The sequence below is a fragment of the Poecilia latipinna genome, unplaced genomic scaffold (assembly GCF_001443285.1).
Source record: "Poecilia latipinna isolate Pla-1442-1.1 unplaced genomic scaffold, P_latipinna-1.0 Scaffold465, whole genome shotgun sequence".
In the NCBI taxonomy this organism is placed as follows: domain Eukaryota; kingdom Metazoa; phylum Chordata; class Actinopteri; order Cyprinodontiformes; family Poeciliidae; genus Poecilia; species Poecilia latipinna.
The window spans coordinates 396385-407991 of record NW_015113081.1 but is presented as its reverse complement, the minus strand read 5'-3'; the positions used below and the strand labels follow the sequence as shown (position 1 = coordinate 407991).

At 40.1% G+C, this 11607-nt stretch overlaps 1 long non-coding RNA gene across 1 annotated transcript; it reads right to left on the bottom strand.

Moving 5' to 3' along the window:
* Positions 1-8110: 8110 nt before the first annotated feature.
* Positions 8111-10792, bottom strand: LOC106951558 (uncharacterized). Its single transcript, XR_001425833.1, has 3 exons — positions 10185-10792; positions 9723-9753; positions 8111-9262 (listed from the first exon to the last, which is right to left on the bottom strand). It is a non-coding gene; the product is annotated as an uncharacterized LOC106951558 (long non-coding RNA).
* Between the last annotated feature and the right edge of the window lie 815 nt (positions 10793-11607).

The following is an 11607-nucleotide window of genomic DNA, read 5'->3' as shown; positions in this document are numbered from 1 at the left end:
CCAGCTTAAATTATCGCACCTTCAGATAGTTCACATAGCAACGAGCTTCATGTGAGGCCCGATTGTGCCGCCACAATTAGAACCTGTGTTACTCAGTTGTATTATTACACTTTCCAGATTTTGCTGGAATGTGAAGAGATTTGGCTAAAACCGTTTAACAAATAGCCTCAAAACTAGCGCTAGGTTGTCCAAAACAGACCCTAAAAATAGAATTACTTCCATTGTTCTAGTTTTCTTTCTGTCTCTCTTTCTCTGAATATCTAAGTATCTGCTCATGGTTTGCGTGACCCCTTGCTCTGTGGGAAATGCCCGGTAATGGAGGAGGAAAAGAGGGCTTTAATGGAGCGGAGTGAAAATATATCGGAGGCTAATGTTGACCCGGACAATATATTGCCGATTGCCTTTGTGCAGCCTGCAGTCTACATTCAGTCTGTGAATGAGGGCCACAAAGAATTTGGCTGCAGCAGTAAAGCCTTTCAGATGTACTGACCCGTACTGTAAATGGACTTTTGTGGACCATCACCCCCAGCCTCACTTTGCAGCCTTTAAAAAATGAGCCGTTAAATGGTGCTTATGTGTGTTTGAGAGTCTGTGGATGTGTGTGTGTGTGTGTGTGTGTGTGTGTGTGTGCGTGAGTGTGTGTGTGTGTGTGTGTGTGTGTGTGTGTGTGTATGTTTGTGTTTGTGTTTGGGCAAGTTGCTGGGAGATCACGGATAGTGCAAGGCATGCACCTATTTTAGATAAAGACAAACAAGTGGACAGCCAAGATACAAACAGCGACACCAGCAGCAGCTGATGGTGCTTAGTCACAAACCAGTTCAAATAAAGACCTGTAAGTGGACGCAAATGAGAAGCCAGAAGTCCACTGTGCCAGATGCTGAGGTTTTTCCTCATCAGGTCAATGTCACTGACGAACCTAGATGGACATGACCCATTAGTGGTCATGTGACTTTAAGATCAGAAAAAGGTGGAGTGCTCCTTGCAGATCAGGTTTTCACCAGCGATGGAGGGATTGAGGAGGAGATTGGTAAATAGATGAGGGTTGTGTCTGCCCTAATCTATGCAATTCTGCAGTTTTTTGTAATGAGGAGAGAGATAAGCCAAAACAGAAAAGGTTCGGACTCTCATATGTGGTCATGTGATACGGATAATGACGAACAGAATGAGATCTGATCGGGTTAATTCTGGTAGAAGACCCTATGGTAGTCTCGGACCTCGAGGGGAAATATCCTATAAAGCCTGGAAAGACATTGGGATGCTCTGGACTGAGCTGGAGAGTTTATTTATTTATTTATTTATTTATTTATTTATTTTTTTTATGTTTTTGCTTATTAGTTTTAACAGCAACAAAATACAAAAAAAATCACATTGGTTTAGGTCTAGCTAAGCTGGTTTATCTTGCTCACATGCAGAAACTTAAAGTTCAGATTGTGAAAAATATATTTTTTAAAATGACCAGTGATTCCAACAATTTAATGACATCTTTTACAAAAAAAAATGGCCCATCATTTCAACATCATTTTATCGTTCTACTTTTAATTAATTAATTTATTTATTTTTGTTATATTGTGAATATTTTGACAACTGTGCATGTGATTCATTATTCACAAAAAAAAAAAAAAAACATAAAAACATTTCATTTACTTTACAGACTCACATAAAATCTGGGAATGGCTCTCGGTTTAAAAATACAACTCCACTCTGTCTTCAAGAGAATTTTGCAGTATTTTATTATTTTATTCCCACTACCAGCTGCATTTCTTTGAGTATGATATAAGACACTGGAACAGATGAAACTGTATTTGAGAGATTTAAGACGATGCTAACGTGTGTGGTCGAGCTAGCAAAGGAAAGCCAGAACTGAAGCCCCGCAGGAAAGGAAATAGCAAAGGCAGAATTAATATGAATGAATGAAAGGAAGAGGAAGCTAAGTGTGCTGGGAAAAGTAAACAGCGGCCCGCATAATCGCAGTAAATCTGGTCGGGGGGCCCATAGCAGTCTGTGCCTTTAGTCAAGGAGTCAACAAACCGGGAGGGGAAAAGCAGCTAGCTAAGCAACATTACTGAAAAGGGTTAAAGAGACTTTATTCATGTGAAGATCAGCAGAACCCTGATGTGTTTGCAAAGAGTCTTACTGGGTTAAACCGGCTAAACCTTAGCAACAGAAATCTGAAGATGACTCTTGGTTCTACGCAGTGTGTGTCCGGTAAAATTGTTTTCAAGATAAGTAGGAACTTTTACTCATATTTCTGGTAAAAATATTTGATTTCAAATTCCAGCAACAGAAACGCCGTACAGCGTGTGTTTCATGTTCTTTGGATATTGAAGCTTGGAGCCGGGAATAACGTCAACGGCTGATCAATCACATTCTTTGTTTTCACTATGGCACAATAAAAAACCCGAATCATTTCAATGCCATCCAGACGTTTCGTTGCTGCTTTGGGATGATAAAAAGGGAAACTGTCACACTGTGTCCTGGAAACGTATCCTTACAAGAGCGTTATGTAGTAAAACAATTTGTAGAGATGAATTAAGAACACATTCTGTGGAATCTGTGATTTACCATCATACTTTATGGGGGGAAAAAAAGGAAGCAAAGGTCATCATCTCCTGCAGCGTCCTATCCAGTCAAAAAACTGACCCAGACTGTGTTGTTTTTATCTCGCTGCTCCACTTCACCATTCTGCAACTCACGTCCTGTTTTCAGAAGCCTCCAAAACCTTCAAAACCAATTTGTAAAGCTGCGTTTTACAATTACTCCGAGTTATATTTGTACCTCTACCTCCTCCAACATGACTTAATGCTACAAGAGTCAGTGCAGCTTGTGAGATGAGTGTTGAGAACCATGGTTCTCAAGCTGCAGTAAAAGTATCACTTGTGTTCCCTTTTTGTGGTACTAAGCAGAAAGTCTGATATCGTTTTCAAGGTATTTATGAAAACAGTGAACCAGAGGTCACCTGGGTTCAATTGGATTTGATCAAATCCAATTGAACCCAACCTCTAAGTTTGAACACTAGTGGGATTTGCTAAATGTTACACTGCATGTCCAGGCTAAATATTAGCAGACTTGTAAATACATAAAAAATAAATAAATACTTCTTCTAACAGTTTTATATCAGGAGAGCCTTGTTGGACTTTGAGGTCGGGTGTTGGTGAAAAAAAAAACTCCAACTGTACCCGCATGAATTTGAACTTTCTACTTTCTCAAACTTCAAGTTTGGAAATTTCATCTTCATTGTAGACACGGAAAGTATAATTATGCCAGATCCTTTAACCAATCAGTACTGACGCCTACGCATGTTTCTACTTATTTATTCTTTTTCTATCTTTTCTGTTTGGCCTTAATTAATCTCCCACTTACCAGAAAGAGCCCGTTCAGGCCCTGTTTTGCTTTCTCTTTAAACACTCAAGAGAAGCAGAAGACTGGAAAACGCAGCGTTCATTAAAGCTGATCTGGGGAATTCGTGTTACCAGCCACAGTCTGGATGCCACCCAGAGCTTCAGACCAGAGAGAAACATTCGTCCATCCAGCAGCTCTGGGATCAGCCAACACAATCTGATAAGTGCAATTGCCCGACCCCGTTTTCCGACCACAGATCAGCTAGGCGGTCGGGCCATTAGTCTGTGTGAGGCATATCGTTAGTCTCCATGTTGTGCTTTTTTTTTTTTTTAATTCTCATATGTTATTTTTCCCGTTAATGTCTTAATCTAACAGGCTGCAGTCACACAAAGCTGATCATTGTCATTTAGGTATAATCTGTTTGGAGTGAATAAGGAGAACAATATTAAATGAAACATTGCCTGTGATGATTAGTTTTTTAGAATAATTGGTTTTCAAACAGGCAGCTGGTTGGAGAAAACAGAAAAAAACATTCAAGTTGGGGATTCATTTTTTTCTAGCCCAATTCCTTGAAATCCCTTCAAAAATAATTCATTGCACTTTTAATATTTCTGTGCAGGGAGTCACAGGCTTTTCTGAGCAGCAAACAGAAACATCTGCCGTAAACAGAGTGTCCCTTTCTTTACTGATTAGTGCGTCTCCATTTGAAGCGATTCCGGTGCGCTCTTTCTGTTTCCAGTTTTATAAAACAAACTGACAACGTTGGACGCTGTCGGGGGAAAAGCTCTTTGTTTGTCACATATACTGACATATTGAAAGCAGATGTGGCTCTTGTTTATTTCTCGAAGAGTACCCCGTTCTCATGGAGGCCGCGCGCGGCCCAAAAGGTCAGCAGACGTAAGCGTCAATCTTTATCTCACGTTCGGGAGGCTGCTGCTGATTTTCTGTTGACCTCCGGCCGAAGCGCGAGGACGCGAGTCCAGGCCCGGCAGCTCAAACTGCGACTAGACTTCCCTAAATTAGAGCGCGTAAACAACGGGAGCCATAAAAGCTGATTCCAATTCCCTTCGATCCGGTTAAGTTGTCCAAACGAATGGCTGGGAACTCAAATTCAGACGTTTCTTCTCAAGCTAATCACAGCAAATCAGCCTGTTGCTCTCACAAATCTTTCAACTTGTGCTCTCATTTGCAAAGAACCATATTTTACAGAACAAGCAAGCAATAGATGTGGCAAAGGAATAGACCCGGCTCGTATATTTATCTCATTCTCTCGACCGTTTCTAACATCGGGCTACATCTGAACAGTGGCCAGATTACCCCCTTGATTTAATTGCTTCCATATTTCTCAGCCTCGGTGAGGTAATTCCATTTTATTCGAGCGCGATAGGCAGCAAGCAGAGCCATTTTGTGCTATTAGCCATGCTTGAAGCGCACACTTGATTTGTGACTTTTCTGAATAAGGGAGCTGTGTTGTGGGAAAAATAAAGGTTTCTCCTTTTTTTTTTTTCCACTTTCCGAGAACATCGAGCAGGAAACAATGTGCCAGCATCGATAAGCTGCTCCTGAATGTGGAGCAGCTGCTGAAAGGTTTCGAGCTCCAGGTAAACACCCAAGGCGCTGACATATTTTACACGTTCTGTCAATCCGAAACCTTCGTTCTGGTTCTGGTTCCGTCTGTTTCCATACAGGCTGAACTGATTTCCATCAAAACAGAGGGATATCGAGTTACGAAAGGTTTTTAGAGTGCATTAAAAATTTATTTAATTACCTCAGTAGAACATATAGAACCTATAAATGCTTCAAGTGCTGAAAGGGCAATTACCCACAAAATAAAATAGAAATTGCATTGAAATACTGGGATTAAATGTTCTTTTACTACCACTACTACTACTAATGTCAGAAATTATAACGTATATCATCAAATTAACTTAATCAAAGTGAATTTAAAGCACAATTCACATAGTTTTTCATTTTAAAACAAATCAGGTTTTTCTTCTGACATATTTTTAGGAGGTTTTCATGATTGATTTCACGTAAGCTTATTTGTAATTTCTTTTATTTGAAACGTGAGTCTGCCTTGAGGAAGCATTAGAGACATGTTGGACTTCCTTTGTAACCGTTTGCTGTCATGGTGTTAGAATGAAAAAATCACACCCAACCAGAACTGAGAGCTGCTCCTGTCAACGTTATTTTCTTATTTAATTTAGCGTTATGTTATGTCTGTGCAGCCCACGTTGTTTTCAGGACGCCTCTGAGGACGTCATGTGGTCGAACATGTCATCGTCACAATGTTCAGCAATGTTTCTGCACATAAACACACTGTCTCGTCGTTAGACTGATGACATCATTCTGCTTCATAAATCTCAGTCATGATTAATTATTCATACCTGCATAAACATATTTTCTGTTCCCTGCTTTACAGATGAAAACAGGGAGGATTTCTTTGAGTTTTGCAACAACAGAGTCAGTTCTAATGATCCAACTTCTAAAATTAAACCAGAATTAAAATATGTCAAAATGTAAGAGCAATTTAATTTATTTTCTTTTAGCACTTTATCACAGGTGGGTTTTTAATTATTGCTTCAATATCTTTCATGCAGGAAAAAAAACAATATCCCTCATCTGTTTAATTCATTCATGGCTGTCTACTCATGAAACAAGATGTTAACTGGAGAATGAAAAAGCCGATTGATCGCAATTTCAGAGAAATGCTAATGGAGTTTGGAGACTCTTGTTCTGGCTCTGGGCCCAAGTCCACACGTGAAGCCAGACTTATAAAGAGTCTGTAAAATGAAACAGTGAATTTTCTTCCTTTATTAGCATAATTTGACAGTGACTGCTCATCAAGCACAGCTCCACTTGTATCTAATTTATATACTTTGGATCAGCATTATTAGATTCTTCTTTTTTTTTTGCTCTTTCCTTTGGTTTGTTATTTTGGTTGTATTTCCTTTTAATTCACGTAAAGCACTTTAAATTGCCTTGTTGCTAAAAATGTGCTACATAAATAAAATTACCTTAGAACTTGTTAAAACAGAGAAGAGCTCAGTTTGTTGTGTGTTTCAGACTTTGGATCTGAACTTTCCCAGTTAAGTTCTGCACTATAAAGTATTTTGAAAAACACAAATAAGCAGATAAAAAACAAAAAACAAAAACAAACTGACACAGTAAAAAAAAGCTGAAAAAATTGTGGTGAAATTACGTTCATAAACTGAGACGCACCAGGAAGCTTTAAGTGATTCTTGGGTGATTTATATGATGCTGGGAAAATCAAAAACAGCTTTTCTGAAGCACATTGCTGAAATTGCTAAAATTTAAAATGCATCTAAGAAAGAAAAAGAAGCTGTAATATGAAGGATCCCGGTCTGTGAAATTCTTGGTTTTTTAAAAAAAATATGTATATATTTTACTTCTTTACGTTTAACTAATGTTTAACTTTTCCATCTCCTCATATGGAGCGAAAATAACTAGAGAAAAACACGAATATTTTTCAGTTTTCCGAGTGAGGTGCATTCCCATCCTTCCCCCTTTGTAAATACCCTCATATAGGGTGTAGAAAAATGGGCAATCACGATGTTGATGCGCACATTTGTATAAAGTTCATGCGTTTGGTTTGGTTCCCCGCTGTGCAATAAAAACCTTCAGCCGGGGCATCTGAATCTACGCTACCAAGATGGGAGCAGGCAACGCTCAGACTCCCTCCGTCCAACTCGGCATACATCATGGCGGGAGGAACTTGTTTCATCCACCAATAAACATTTTAATGTGTGCGGTCACAGAATCTTGTAGTGATAAATACTCCTGGAAGAGCTCTCATTAAACCTGCACTAAAACATTTCGCAGCAGTCTGTGTGGTCTTGTTTGGACCTCTTGATGAAATGATAACCGAGCAGCTGGAAAGTGTGAACGCACCGGAGCAGCCGGGGAACCCGGGGGCATTTACTGCCCCGCATTAGCTCATGTAATTGTCCCGATCAATGCTCTAAATTAAACGACAGGGTAGCCATTAAAGGTAGGAAGAAAAAAAAAAAGCAAAAACAAAATGCAATCGAGTGGCTATAGGGGTATTTTTAAAGGGATAGCTTGGGTTTTCTAAAGCGAGGTGAGGTTAAGCTCATTATCAGAATGAGTTTCTTTAGTAGTGGTGAACAGATGTTGTGAGTTTGTAGGAAAAGTGAGTAAATCCTGACAAATCGGCTGCTTTAGGTGATTTAAGCACATCAAACAGAAAATGTTAATGTCTGAGGGAGAAAAATAAAAAATAATTACCATTGACTCTCAACATTTTGCTAAGTTTAGTCCTGTGCATTCGTCCTGATCCAGCCAAAGTTACAGTAATGGCAACTCACTGCAAAATTTATTCAGCATTTTCTTCATAACAAGGGAGTTGTTCAGCAGCAACGAAGGCCTGTAGGGCATCATCATCCTCTAACTGTATCACACAAATATATACTTTTTCTGTTTGAGTCGTTTTCAACTCCAAATATTTATCTTAAACAAGTTTGTCTATCTCATTAGCTGTTAGGATTGCAACAGATTTCTTCACTTCTCAACAAAACCAGTGATTTGATGTCTTTATGTACAAAAAAAAAAAATTTTATTCCTTTCAGCGTTTAACAGTCTTGATATCACAATTTGTCTTTAATCGTTAATTAGATCTTCAATTAATTCATATTATTAGTAACCCAAATTTTGTTAAGACATGTAACAAAACTATAGATACACGTGGTGAGCTGCATGGAAGCTTGTTTTTTTTTTTTTTTTACTGCAACTGTAAGTGTTGAAATATACAAATCATTCATACAAATTCCTGAGGAAAGACACTGCCACCTTCCTTATTGGCTTATTTTACTTTTTTTTTTTTAACAATTGCATATGAGAATAGCAATCATAAGTATACTGTGGATATTGAATATGCGAGTATTGAATAGGTGAAGGTAACATTTTGTCCCACAGCTCATCATTATTGAGAGCTGAGAAGTAAAAAATTGTGGATATCTCAGATTTTCTGCCACAGCTCCCGGTTCTCCTCACTTGTCCTTCTTCCCCCTCTCGTGGCCCTGCTGCTCTTTCCACATTTCCAACTCGTTCTTAATGGCCAAATCCTAATATTTACATCTTTTGTTTTTGAGCTGAGGCCAAGCAGAAGCACGGAGCGGTGCATGTGTGCAGGATGCTGGAGGTGGCAGGAACTAATGATCTCATTAGATCTCCAGAAGGGAAATAAACATTTGTCCTTTTTTCAGAGTCTTGCATTACTGAAAGGCGCAGGAGCCCTTGGTGTGTGTGTGTGTGTGTGTGTGTGTGTGTGTGAGAGGGAGAGATTCCTTTTAATGGGTCATGTCGGGGTATCGTCACAGATCTCTGCGCCCGAGTTAAAACAATTCAAACTGCAGCACGGCTCAGAGGATGACACGTTTTTGTTCTTGCTCTGCGCTGAGCCAGTCGCTGCTGTCGCTCAGCACTGAGACATGAATGTCCCTGCAGGTAAAACGTCACCTCGTCCTCCAATTTCTCTCCTAAGAGGTTTTTATAAACACAAGCGGGGCAAACGACATGCTTTTCAGGATGTTCTTTAACACCTAAGTATGCTCTAAAAGTGACAGTCGTGTCCAGAGCAGCAGAATCCCCGGTTCTCCGTGCTGCATGCCCGCTGCAGATTCATGGCAGATTTCTTTTCTCTTTCATTTCCTTTCCACCCTGATCTGCAGCAGAAAACACAGCATAGCTGGGAGGATTGGACAGCGGTGCATTCCTTCACGACTCTGCTCCCTGAAGCATTTGCATCACAATCTTCACTCCGCAGCTCAACACAATTCACAGCTGTGCTGGTTCAGCATCCCGCGATCTGAGATTCCAGAGGAACACACTTGGCTTTCAGCAGATCCTTTCTGATGACAGCTCTTAATGCTGTTGAATAAAACTAGAACAATAGAATAAAAATGTTACTTTTTTTTTTCATTTGAAACGATAATGATGACAAAGAAGATTTTCCTCAACAAATAATGCAGCATTGCACTATTCTAAATATATAGTAATTAATGTTTAACTTTACAGAAGCATTATGTGAAATAAAACAGCACACATATCTGATCAAACATCAATGTTCTTCTGCGCCAAAGTGAAAAAGTAAAAGGTAAGATGTTAAAATGATTCACTATAGCAAACTCCATCAGTGGGGTTGAATTAAGGACTTTAGTTCATAATAATGAATGAGTTTATTCACTTAAAATTACATAGAGACATTTTATTTGGCATCCCTAAGCTAGCACTGGGTTGTGTTTGCTGAGTAGCTAGCACAAGCTAGCGCTAGCTTAGTTTAGCATTCACTTACATCAAAAATTAATGGAAAAAAAACTGTAGTTTACAAAGTGTACACTTACGACAGATTCTTGACTTAATCTGATAGAAAATCTGTGGAGACAGCAAAAGATTAGGGAAATGGCAAGGAGGACAGCCTCAGAGATTTGGAGTCCATCACCAATGCTAGTTAGCATGCTATTTGGCAACGCTAGCTTGCTAAAGGATTTAAGGGCTTTAATGCCCATAAATATTTTTCTCTTGATAAATACATATTTTAAAGTAGATCATTAAATGTTTTGCTTGAGTAAAAAATAACTTTAAATGTAAATTTGTAAGGGATATGAATAATTTTAGGCTTCACTCTGTTTAATGTATGAATTTTGTTATTCAGATTCAAATGATTGAAAAAGTCTTGTTACAGATATTATAACTTTTTTACTGTACATGCTAGGCTAGCAAAATAACTGACTTAACTGGTTTTAACCAACAATTTAACAGAATTTTTCTGACAAAACAATGCAAAATGATATTATATTACTTACTGGTTAATATTCTAGACATTAAGGACACCGAGTTTCAGATTTAGCTGGCGTCCTCAACACTGAGACCTTCACACTTCTCTCCGGCTGAACAGTTTGGAATTAGCACCTCGGCCTCAGCTGCTCCCCAAATCCCCCCTTTTAAAAACCTCTGCTAAACTTGTTGGTTCTCCACCTGTGTACTCCAAACACACACACGTCTGGCTGACCCCCTCCGACCCGACATCACACTCCAGCATTCCTCTTGGTGTCACATGGCCGCCGCTGAGCTTAGTCTGAGTCGAACAGGCCGTTTGATTTGTGTACCAACACGGTGCCAACATTCCAGCCTGTCGGGTGTTTTGTTGGAGGGATTTCCTGTGTGCTCTCGTGCCAGCACGTTTCGATCACTGCTCCGCCGTGACAGGTGGACGCAGGGCCAGGGGTGAACTGCTAATGTGGAGGCTCCACTTAAACGTTGAGTGCTTCTCTGGGAGATGAGACTAAAGTGTTGTACCTGCTTTTTGTTTGCAGCTGCAGACAGGAGTGCACTTTTATCCCTTTAAAGACCTTTGCGAAGTTCTTTACCTCGTCAAAGGTCACTTTTCCTTGTCGGCTCGACTGTCGTACCAAACTTCAGCCACACCAGGGCCAAATTAACTCTAAATCAGATCATGTTTAGCTCAGATTAAATCAAGCCAACTCCCCAACTAGCTGCAGCTGTGAGCCCGGCTCTGTTTTGGCTGGCGTTCCTGAGAGCGCTTTGATGAGGACTGTGGCATGGCTCTCGAAACCAGTCATCCCAGTGATATTTCACAGATACGCCTTGAGTCTATCAGACCGAATTGGGTTGACTTCGTATTTAGACTGCTGAGCCTGTCCTGGTCAGAGAGGAGCTGTCTGGTCAAACACACACTGGTAAAGTTTACAAACCGGTCGGAGGTCAAAGCGGTGATGCCATTTAAACAACTACAGCAGATGCTGATCCAGAGATGACAAACAGAGGATTGTTTAGAACGCCGAAAGGAAAGGGGAACCGGTTCTTCGGCCTTTGAATTCGTCAACAGGGCTACAAAAAGGGGCGAGTTGTTATCGTGAGTACAGTACACGTTCCTGAACGCCCCTCTGTACCGTTTCAGCTTCAGCTTTGTCAGTCTGCATTCCTTCCAGGTTTTAAATTGGATTCAAACATCTGTGTCTGAGACCTTGGCAATGGGAGCCATTCTTTCCTAACTGCCAGTTAGAGATTGTTGCCGAAGGTAAATAGATTACGGGAAGAAGGTTCCGGGGAATCTTTCTCGGGCGCCTAATTCTGAAAAATGCCGCAACCTCAATAGCTCTCAGATTTGTCCTTTGCTCTCTGCCAAACGACACCTGGGGCTTTGCTAAGGCCGGTTAGCTGTGGCACCGCTCAGAATAAAGAAGGAGGCTAATTATTTCCAACGAC